The sequence below is a fragment of the Pseudophryne corroboree genome, chromosome 3 (genome assembly GCF_028390025.1).
Source record: "Pseudophryne corroboree isolate aPseCor3 chromosome 3, aPseCor3.hap2, whole genome shotgun sequence".
Taxonomy (NCBI): domain Eukaryota; kingdom Metazoa; phylum Chordata; class Amphibia; order Anura; family Myobatrachidae; genus Pseudophryne; species Pseudophryne corroboree.
In genome coordinates, this window is record NC_086446.1 from 766,948,247 (window position 1) to 766,960,246 (window position 12,000).

Consider the following 12,000-nt stretch of genomic DNA (forward strand, 5'->3'; position numbering starts at 1 on the left):
AAGTGCATTCTATCAAATTATACGTAGCAGCTGATTGGTTGCCATGGGCAACATCTCCAGTGGCTCACTCCTTCACACTTTACACTGCTTCACGAATTTGTGCTTAGGACGCACTGCCCTTGGATAGCTAATGACAACAATACAGCTACTGCCCGAAAGAAGTGCTCACCCGCGCTGACATTGCTGGGCTGCGGGGGAAAGCGCTCATTGTGTATGCACCTTAAGAGATTTCAGGAGGCGAAAGACTTTACTGAAAATCTTTAATTAGAAAAGCTATTTACATAATGGGCTGGGTTTGAATTCCAAGCGTGGGAGCATGGGTCATTGTAAAAATAAGAATTTACTTACCGATAATTCTATTTCTCGTAGTCCGTAGTGGATGCTGGGAACTCCGTAAGGACCATGGGGGAATAGCGGGCTCCGAAGGAGGCTGGGCACTCTAGAAAGATCTTAGACTACCTGGTGTGCACTGGCTCCTCCCACTATGACCCTCCTCCAAGCCTCAGTTAGGTACTGTGCCCGGACGAGCGTACACAATAAGGAAGGATTTTGAATCCCGGGTAAGACTCATACCAGCCACACCAATCACACCGTACAACTCGTGATATGAAACACAGTTAACAGTATGAAACAATAGAGCCTCTCAACAGATGGCTCCACAATAACCCGATTTAGTTAACCATAACTATGTACAAGTATTGCAGATAAACCGCACTTGGGATGGGCGCCCAGCATCCACTACGGACTACGAGAAATAGAATTATCGGTAAGTAAATTCTTATTTTCTCTAACGTCCTAGTGGATGCTGGGAACTCCGTAAGGACCATGGGGATTATACCAAAGCTCCCAAACGGGCGGGAGAGTGCGGATGACTCTGCAGCACTGAATGAGAGAACTCCAGGTCCTCCTCAGCCAGGGTATCAAAATTGTAGAATTTTTGCAAACGTGTTTGCCCCTGACCAAGTAGCTGCTCGGCAAAATTGTAAAGCCGAGACCTCTCGGGCAGCCGCCCAAGATGAGCCCACCTTCCTTGTGGAATGGGCATTGACAGATTTTGGCTGTGGCAGGCCTGCCACAGTATGTGCAAGCTGAATTGTACTACAAATCCAACGAGCAATAGTCTGCTTAGAAGCAGGAGCACCCAGCTTGTTAGGTGCATATAGGATAAACAGCGAGTCAGATTTTCTGACTCTAGCCGCTCTGGAAACATATATTTTCAGTGCCCTGACAACGTCTAGCAACTTGGAGTCCTCCAAGTCCCTAGTAGCCTAGGCACCACAATAGGCTGGTTCAGGTGAAACGCTGACACCACCTTTGGGAGAAACTGGGGACGAGTCCTCAATTCTGCCCTATCCATATGGAAAATCAAATAAGGGCTTTTACAAGACAAAGCCGCCAACTTTGACACTCGCCTGGCAGAAGCCAAGGCCAATAACATAACCACCTTCCACGTGAGATATTTCAAATCCACGGTTTTTAGTGGTTCAAACCAATGTGATTTTAAGAAACTCAACACCACGTTGAGATCCCAAGGTGCCACAGGAGGCACAAACGGGGGCTGACTCTGCAGCACTCCTTTTATAAATGTCTGAACTTCAGGTACTGAAGCTAGTTCTTTTTGAAAGAAAATCGACAGAGCCGAGATCTGTACCTTAATGGAACCCAATTTAAGGCCCATAGTCACTCCTGCTTGCAGGAAATGCAGAAATCGACCTAGTTGAAATTCCTCTGTTGGGGCCCTTTCGGCCTCACACCATGCAACATATTTTCGCCATATGCGGTGATAATGAGTTGCTGTAACCTCTTTCCTGGCTTTAGTAAGCGTAGGAATGACTTCCTCCGGAATGCCCTTTTCCTTCAGGATCCGGCGTTCAACCGCCATGCCGACAAACGCAGCCGCGGTAAGTCTTGGAACAGACAGGGCCCCTGCTGCCGCAGGTCCTGTCTGAGTGGCAGAGGCCATAGGTCCTCTGATATAATTTCTTGAAGTTCTGGGTACCAAGCTCTTCTTGGCCATCCACGAGTATCGTTCTTACTCCTCGCCTTCTTATTATTCTCAGTACCTTTGGTATGAGAGGCAGAGGGGAGAACACATAAACCGACTGGTACACCCACGGTGTTACCAGAGCGTCCATAGCTATCGCCTGAGGGTCCCTTGACCCGGTGCAATATCTTTTATAGCTTTTTGTTGAGGCGGGACGCCATCATGTCCACCTGTGGCCTTTCCCAATGGTGTACAATCCTATTGGAAGACTTCTGGAGGAAGTCCCCATTCTCCCGGGTGGAGGTCGTGTCTGTTGAGAAGATCTGCTTCCCAGTTGTCCACTCCGGGAATGAACACTGCTGACAGTGCTAACACATGATTTTCCGCCTATCGGAGAATCCTTGTGGCTTCTGACATCGCCATCCTGCTTCTTGTGCTGCCCTGTTGGTTTACATGGGCGACTGCCGTGATGTTGTCTGATTGGATCAGTACCGGCTGGTTTTGAAGCAGAGGCCTTGCCGGCCTCAGGGCATTGTAAATGGCCCTCAGGTCCAGAATATTTATGTGTAGGGAAATAACCTGACTTGACCAAAGTCCCTGGAAATTTCTTCCCTGTGTGACTGCCTCCCAGCCTCAAAGGCTGGAATCCATGGTCACTAGGACCTAGTCCTGTATGCCGAACCTGCGGCCCTCTTGAAGATGGGCACTCTGCAGCCACCACAGTAGAGATACCCTGGTCCTTGGAGACAGGGTTATCAGCCTATGCATCGGAAGATGCGATCCGGACCACTTGTCCAACAGGTCCCTCTGAAAAGTTCTTGTATGGAACCTGCCTAATGGGATTGCTTCGTAGGAAGCTACCATTTTTCCCAGGACTCGCGTGCAATGATGCACCGCTACCTATTTTGGCTTCAGGAGGTCTCTGACTAGAGATGACAACTCCTTGGCTTTCTCCTCCGGGAGAAACACTATTTCTGGTTTATGTCCAGAACCATCCCTAGGAACAGTAGACGTGTCATAGGAACCAGCTGTGACTTTGGACTGTTTAGAATCCAACCATGCTGTTGTAGCACTTTCCAAAATAGTGCTACCCCGACTACCAACTGCTCCTTGGACCTCGCCCTTATAACGAGATTGTCCAAGTACGGGATAATTACAACTCCCTTTTTTTTAAGGAGTATCAACATTTCGGCCATTACCTTGATAAAACACCCTCGGTGCCATGTACAGTCCAAACGGCAGTGTCTGGACTTGGTAATGGTAATCCTGTACCACAAATCTGTGGTACTCCTGGCGAGGATGGTAAATGGGGACATGCAGGTAAGCATCCTTGATGTCCCAGGATACCATGTAATCCCCCTCGTCCAGGCTTGGAATAACCGCCCTGAGCGATTCCATCTTGAACTTGAATTTTTGTGTTCAAGGATTTTAAATATAAAATGGGTCACACCGAACCATGCGGTTTCGGTACCCCAACCCGTGTGGAATAGTAACCCCGTCCTTGTTGAAGTAGGGGCACCTTGAGTATTACCTGCTGGGAATACCGCTTATTAATTTCCTCTAGCACAGCCTCCCTGCCTGAGGGAGTTGTCAGCAAGGCATATTTTAGGAAACGGCTGGGGGGAGACATCTCGAATTCCAGCTTGTACCCCTGAAATACTACTTGAAAGAAACAGGGATCCACCTGTGAGCGAGCCCACTAATTGCTGAAATTTTTTGAGACGGCCCCCCACCGTACCTGGCTACACCTGTGGAGCACCCGCGTCATGGTGTGGCCTCACAGGAGGCGGGGGAAGAATCTTGATTCTGGGAACAGGCTGACTGGTGCAGCTTTTTTCCCTCTACCCTTGTCTCTGTACAGAAAGGAAGCGCCATTTGACCCGCTTGCTTTTCTGAAGCCGAAAGGATTGTACCTTTGTCTGTGAGGAAACCTGAGGTAAAATTATTTCTTCCCAGCAGTTGCTGTGGATACGAGGTCCCAGAGACCATCCCCAAATAATTCCTCACCCTTATAAGGCTCTCTATGCGCTTTTTAAGTCAGCATCACCTGTCCAGTGACAGGTCTCTAATACCCTCCTGACAGAATGGACATTACATTTATTTTGGATGCCAGCCGGCAAAATATCCCTCTGTGCATCCCCCATATATAAGACGACGTCTTTAATATGTTTTTATGTTTTCCAACTAGTATCCCTGTTTGACAGGGTCACCGACCACGCTGCAGCAGCACTATCTGCAGGTCTCAGTCTAGTACCTGAGTGTGTAAATACAGACTTCAGGATAGCCTCCTGTTTTTTATCAACAGGTACCTATTAAAGTGGCCGTATCCTAAGACGGCAGTGCCACCTTTTTTGACAAACGTGTGAGCGCCTTATCCACCCTAGGGGATATCTCCCAGCGTAACTTATCCACCTGGCGGGAAAGGGTACGCCATCAGTAACTTTTTATAAATTACCAGTTTCTTAACGGGGGAACCCACGCTTTCACACACTTCATTTATTCATCTGATGGGGGAACAAAACACTGCCTGTTTTTTCTCCCCAAACCTAAAACCCATTTTTAGAGGTGCTTGGGTTAAAGTCAGAAATGTATAACACATTTTTTATTGCCGGGATCACGTCACGGATGTTCCTAGTGGATTGTGTATATGTCTCCACCTTGTCGACACTGGAGTCAGACTCCGTGTCGACATCTGTGTCTGCCATCTGAGAGAGCGGGCGTTTTTGAGCCCCTGATGGCCTTTGAGACGCCTGGGTAAGCGCGGGCTGCGAAGCCGGCTGTCCCACAGCTGTTACGTCATCCACCCTTTTATGTAAGGAGTTGACACTGTCGGTTAATACCTTTCACCTATCCATCCACTCTGGTGTCGGCCCCACAGGGGGCGACATCACATATATCGGCCTCACCATATAAGCCTCCTCATTCAACATGTCGACACAGCCGTACCGACACACCGCAGACACATAGGGAATGCTCTAAACGAGGACAGGACCCACAAAAGCCCTTTGGGGGGACAGAGTAAGAGTATGCCAGCACACACCAGAGCGCTATATATATACAGGGACTAACTGAGTTATGTCCCTAATAGCTTTTATATAATATACTGTATACAGTGCCATTTTTAATGCCCCCCCTCTCTTTTCCCTCTTACTGTACTGTAGAATTGCAGGGAAGAGCCAGGGAGCTTCCCTCCAGCCGAGCTGTGAGGGAAAAATGGCGCCAGTGTGCTGAGGAGATAGGCTCCGCCCCTTTTTTCGCGGCCTATTCTCCCGTTTTTTATGGAATTCTGGCAGGGGTATTTACCTCATATATAGCCCCTGGGGCCATATATTGAGGTATTTTAGCCAGCCAAGGTGTTTTTATTGCTGCCTCAGGGCGCCCCCCCCAGCGCCCTGCACCCTCAGTGACCGGAGTGTGAAGTGTGTGAGAGGAGCAATGGCGCACAGCTGCAGTGCTGTGCGCTACCTTGGTGAAGACAGAGTCTTCATGCCGCCGATTTTCCGGACCATCTTCTTGCTTCTGGCTCTGTAAGGGGGACGGCGGCGCGGCTCCGGGACCGAACATCAAGGCTGGGCCTGCGGTCGATCCCTCTGGAGCTAATGGTGTCCAGTAGCCTAAGAAGCCCAATCCGGCTGCAAGCAGGCGAGTTCGCTTCTTCTCCCCTTAGTCCCTCGCTGCAGTGAGCCTGTTGCCAGCAGGTCTCACTGAAAATAACAAATTCTAAGACTATAACTTTCTAAGAGCTCAGGAGAGCCCCTAGTGTGCATCCAACCTTGGCCGGGCACGAAATCTAACTGAGGCTTGGAGGAGGGTCATAGTGGGAGGAGCCAGTGCACACCAGGTAGTCTAAGATCTTTCTAGAGTGCCCAGCCTCCTTCGGAGCCCGCTATTCCCCCATGGTCCTTACGGAGTTCCCAGCATCCACTAGGACGTTAGAGAAAAGGGGAACTGCTCTCGTGTGAAAACGGCAGACTGTTGCCGTGTAAAAAAGGGGAACTGCTGCCGTAATGTGTAAAAAGGGGGACTGCTGCCATGTAAAAAAAGGTGACTGCTGCTGTGTAAAAAAAGGTTCCCTGCCGTGTAAAAAGGGGGGTTTCTGCTGTAATGTGTAAAAAGGGGGACTGCTGCCGTGTAAAAATGGGGACTGCTGCCGCAATGTGTAAAAAGGTGGACTGCTGACGTAATGTGTATAAATGGGGCCCGCAATTTATATATTATTTAGATATTATACATTAACATTGGCGGGCAGTGGTGCCAGTAATATATACATTGCTGGCCTGTGCCAGCAATGTATATATTATTGGCTTAAATAAAAAAGCATTAAATAAACATTGGTGGGCAGTAGTACTGTATATACATTACTGACCTACAGTATGCCAGCAATTTGTATAACTCAGGGTCACAACTTCAAGCAGCGCCAGTGACTCACTTTACTGATCCGTGCCGCTGCGTCTCCATGCGGTCACAGGCTGGAGGGAGCAGGAAGGAGGAGGCCTGGACTGCGGCACCGGAGCAGGTGGGACTTCGGACGAGAGCATGGTGGGCAGATGATGGTTCTTCTTCCAGCCATCATCGCCCGCGGCCGTACACACTGAGCGATGATGGCTGGAAAAGGAACCATCATCTTCAAACATGCTGGTCAAACCAGCCGACGGTGCACCTCGCTGGCGATGATGCGAGAGCGCGCATCATCGACAGTCGTTTGTCGCTAGTCCATACACACTGGTAGACTTTGACCTCAAAATCGTTCAAAATGGTCAAAATGAACGATTCTGAGGCCAAAGTCGCCTAGTGTGTATGGGCCTTAAGACTTTCACGCAAATGTAATGTCAATTTTAATTTGCAGCAATAGCAAGAAAACTGTAAGTAATTCGTTACTTTAGCCTTAGCACTTAAATGGATATTCTTTGTAATAGTAAACTTTTCCAGTTGCAGATATTGTATCATTATTATGTTTTATCCATGTGGCGCCACCAAGCGTCCATTGCACCATACGAGAATTACAGAATAATGCAAATAATGCAAATATAATAAGGTTCAAGTAGACAATATAGAGGGAAAAATTGAACAATGGCACAATTAAGTGAGAGATGGTTATATGCAGTAGCATATATTTTGTGTCCTGGGAGAGAGGACAGAAGGATCAGAGTCACTGACTGTAGGACTAATTAATGTTTGTAAGTAAAGCAAAAATTCAAGCAACTGGGCAAAACAATGCTGCACTGTAGGTGGGGCAGATGTAACTTGTGCAGAGAAAGTCAGATTTACCTACTCTCCCGGAACGGCTGGGAGGCTCCCGAAAATCAGGTGGCACTGCTGGCCACCAGGAAAAGTGGATAAGTCTCCCACAAGTTGCTTGCACCTCCTGCAGCCGCCCGTACCCGCCTGCACTGAGTGAAAGTGGGCTTTCTAACGCCGGTAATGTGGGCATTGCATAGCGGAAGGTGTGGTCACACTGACGCAATCTCAGGGCCGGCTCCAGGCATGTTCCAATAGAGCGGCCGCGCAGGGCGCCACCCTTAATGGGCGCCGCGCGCTGTTACCGCCATATTGGAGCCTTGTCCTGTGTGCCTCCGTCCCCGGGCCGCCTCCTAGTCCCACTCCCAGCCAGCAGTCAGTGGCTGCCTCTGTGCTGTGGGCGGGACTATGTAAAACTATTCAGTGCGCGGCGTCAGGTGCTTGCGCCACACAGCGCGCATAGCGCGTGCTGAGTTTCGAGTGCTAAACTGTGCGCCCACCCAACAGAGACAGGGGAAGGAGAGGCGTACGCTGCGCTCTCCTCCCCGTCCTCACTCAGCAGGAGCAGCAGCCGCCTCCGCTTCCTCCTCCTCCCTGCCCAAGCGAACCATCGGCGGCAGCAGCGTGGTGAGCAGCACTTGGGGGGGGGGGGGGGATGTGTATCTGGCACTGTGGGGCAGGTGTATCTGGCACTGGGGGCATATCTGACACTGGGGGCATATCTGGCACTGTGGGGCATGTGTATCTGGCACTGTGGGGCATGTGTATCTGGCACTGGGGGCATATCTGGCACTGGGGGCATATCTGGCACTGTGGGGCATGTGTATCTGGCACTGTGGGGCATGTGTATCTGGCACTGGGGGCATATCTGGCATTGTGGGGCATGTGTATCTGGCACTGTGGGGCATGTGTATCTGGCACTGGGGGCATATCTGGCACCGTGGGGCAGGTGTATCTGGCACTGGGGGCATATCTGGCACTGTGGGGCAGGTGTATCTGGCACTGGGGGCATATCTGGCACCGTGGGGCAGGTGTATCTGGCACTGGGGGCATATCTGGAACTGTGGGGCAGGTGTATCTGGCACTGGGGGCATATCTGGCACTGTGAGGCATGTGTATCTGGCACTGTAGGGCATGTGTATCTGGCACTGTGGGGCAGGTGTGTCTGGCACCGGGGGCATATCTGCCACTGTTGGGGCATGTGTATCTGGGACAGGGGGCATATCTGGCACTGTGGGGCATGTGTATCTGGCACTGGGGGCATATCTGACACTGTGGGGCATATCTGGCACTGTGGGGCAGGTGTATCTGGTACTGGGGGCATATCTGGCACTGTGGGGCAGGTGTATCTGGCACTGTGGGGCAGGTGTATCTGGCACTGTGGGGCAGGTGTGTCTGGCACTGTGGGGCAGGTGTGTCTGGCACTGTGGGGCAGGTGTGTCTGGCACTGTGGGGCAGGTGTGTCTGGCACTGGGGGCATATCTGGCACTGTTGGGGCATGTGTATCTGGGACAGGGGGCATATCTGGCACTGTGGGGCTTGTGTATCTGGCACTGTGGGGCAGGTGTATCTGGCACTGTGGGGCAGGTGTATCTGGCACTGTGGGGCATGTGTATCTGGCACTGTGGGGCATGTGTATCTGGCACTGGGGGCATATCTGGCACTGGGGGCATATCTGACACTGTGGGGCAAGTGTATCTGGCACTGGGGGCATATCTGGCACTGTGGGGCATGTGTATCTGGCACTGGGGGCATATCTGGCACTGTGGGGCATGTGTACCTGGCACTGCTGCGGGGCATATCATGTGTAGCTGGTATGTCATGTGTAGCTGGCACTGCTGGGGGGCATGTCATGTGTAACTGGCACTGCTGAGGGGCATGTCATGTGTAGCTGGCACTGCTGGGGGGCATGTCATGTGTAACTGGCACTGCTGGGGTGCATGTCATGTGTAGCTGGCACTGCTGGGGGGCATGTCATGTGTAGCTGGCACTGCTGGGGGGCATGTCATGTGTAACTGGCACTGCTGGGGGGCATGTCATGTGTAGCTGGCACGGCTGCCGGGCATGTCATGTCTATCTGGCACTGCTGGGGGGTATGTCATGTCTATCTGGCACTGCACTACTGTAAACATTATGTGTATCTGACACTATACTGGAGACATTGTGTGTAAGGAACACTACTGTGTTATGTGTAAGGCTGCTAATTGTGTGCATAGAGGGGGTGTGAAAATATATTTATAGTGTGATAATATTAAGTTGTGAGGCCACGCCCACTTCCCCAGGAGGCCACGCCTACTTCCCCAGGAGGCCACAGCCACTTTCCCAGGAACGCATAGTGGGGTGGGGGCACGTTGACATTTTCTCGCTCAGGGTGCTAGTAGCCCTGGAGCCGGCCCTGCGCAATCTCATCACCACGCCCCAGGACCATGCTAAGCTCCACCCCCTATTGAGCCGTCCTGGCTGCTCCCTCCCGGCAAGTATGGTTCAAACTGAAATCTAAAGAGTTCAGTGTAAAAATAAAGCTGTCTAACATTTGTGGGCTACATGCAAAAGCAGCCAGTATTTACCCTGCACAGAAAAAAATATACATGTATTTGCCCGCCCCTTGCATGGCAAGATGGTTTGTTCCAGACACACAGGGGTAAATTTACTAAGATTCGTATTTTCCCGTTTCAGGTCAAAGTTCAATCACGAATGACATCGAAAGTGTAAAACTGCAACTTTTTGAATTTGTTACGATGGATTTACTAAGCTGTCGTATTCGGGTTTTTCTTTTCTTCCGATGTCGATGTCATTCGTGGTTTTTTTGTGTTTTTTACGGCAGTGATTAGCAAAACACTGCCGACTTTTTTACAATTAATCTCGGCCGGATCTGTGTGATCCGTGCTGGGGTTCTATTTTTTTTTTTAAATTTAACACTGTAAAATTTTAAAAAAAAATTGCGTGGGGTCCCCCCTCATAAGCATAACCAGCCTCGGGCTCTTTGAGCCGATCCTGGTTGCCGAAATATGGGGAAAAAAATGACAGGGGTTCCCCCATATTTAAGCAACCAGCATCGGGCTCTGCGCCTGGTCCTGGTCCCAAAAATACGGGGGACAAAAAGAGTAGGGGTCCCCCGTATTTTTAAAACCAGCACCGGGCTCCACTAGCTGGACAGATAATGCCACAGCCGGGGGTCACTTTTATATAGTGCCCTGCGGCCGTGGCATCAAAAATCCAACTAGTCACTCCTGGCCGGGGTACCCTGGGGGAGTGGGGACCCCTTCAATCAAGGGGTCCCCCCCCCCCAGCCACCCAAGGGCCAGGGGTGAAGCCCGAGGCTGTCCCCCCCCATCCAATGGGCTGCGGATGGGGAGGCTGATAGCCTTTGTTGTAAAAGAAAAGATATTGTTTTTAGTAGCAGTACTACAAGGCCCAGCAAGCCTCCCCCGCATGCTGGTACTTGGAGAACCACAAGTACCAGCATGCGACGGAAAAACGGGCCCGCTGGTACCTGTAGTACTACTACTAAAAAAATACCCAAAAAAAGACAAGACACACACACCGTGAAAGTATAATTTTATTACATACATACATACACACATACATACATACTTACCTTAAGTTCCCACGCAGGTCGGTCCTCTTCTCCAGTAGAATCCAAGGGGTACCTGTTGAAGAAATTATACTCACGAGATCCAGGGGTCCAGGCTCCTCGGGAAATCCAGGGGTAATCCACGTACTTGAAAAAAATAACAAAACGGTGTCCCGACCACGAACTGAAAGGGGACCCATGTTTGCACATGGGTCACCTTTCCACGAATGCCAGAAACCCACTTTGACTTCTGTCTAAGTGGGTTTCTTCAGCCAATCAGGGAGCGCCACGTTGTAGCACTCTCCTGATCAGCTGTGTGCTCCTGTCCTCACTGACAGGCAGCACACGGCAGTGTTACAATGTAGCGCCTATGCGCTACATTGTAACCAATGATGGGAACTTTCTGCCCTGCGGTTGACCTAAAGTGACGTCACCGCTGAGCAGAAAGTTCCCATCATTGGTTACAATGTAGCGCATAGGCGCTACATTGTAACACTGCCGTGTGCTGCCTGTCAGTGAGGACAGGAGCACACAGCTGATCAGGAGAGTGCTACAACGTGGCGCTCCCTGATTGGCTGAAGAAACCCACTTAGACAGAAGTCAAAGTGGGATTCTGGCATTCGTGGAAAGGTGACCCATGTGCAAACATGGGTCCCCTTTCAGTTCGTGGTCGGGACACCGTTTTGTTATTTTTTTCAAGTACGTGGATTACCCCTGGATTTCCCGAGGAGCCTGGACCCCTGGATCTCGTGAGTATAATTTCTTCAACAGGTACCCCTTGGATTCTACTGGAGAAGAGGACCGACCTGCGTGGGAACTTAAGGTAAGTATGTATGTATGTGTGTATGTATGTATGTAATAAAATTATACTTTCACGGTGTGTGTGTCTTGTCTTTTTTTGGGTATTTTTTTAGTAGTAGTACTACAGGTACCAGCGGGCCCGTTTTTCCGTCACATGCTGGTACTTGTGGTTCTCCAAGTACCAGCATGCGGGGGAGGCTTGCTGGGCCTTGTAGTACTGCTACTAAAAACAATATCTTTTCTTTTACAACAACGGCTATCAGCCTCCCCATCCGCAGCCCATTGGATGGGGGGGGACAGCCTCGGGCTTCACCCCTGGCCCTTGGGTGGCTGGGGGGGGGACCCCTTGATTGAAGGGGTCCCCACTCCCCCAGGGTACCCCGGCCAGGAGTGACTAGTTGGA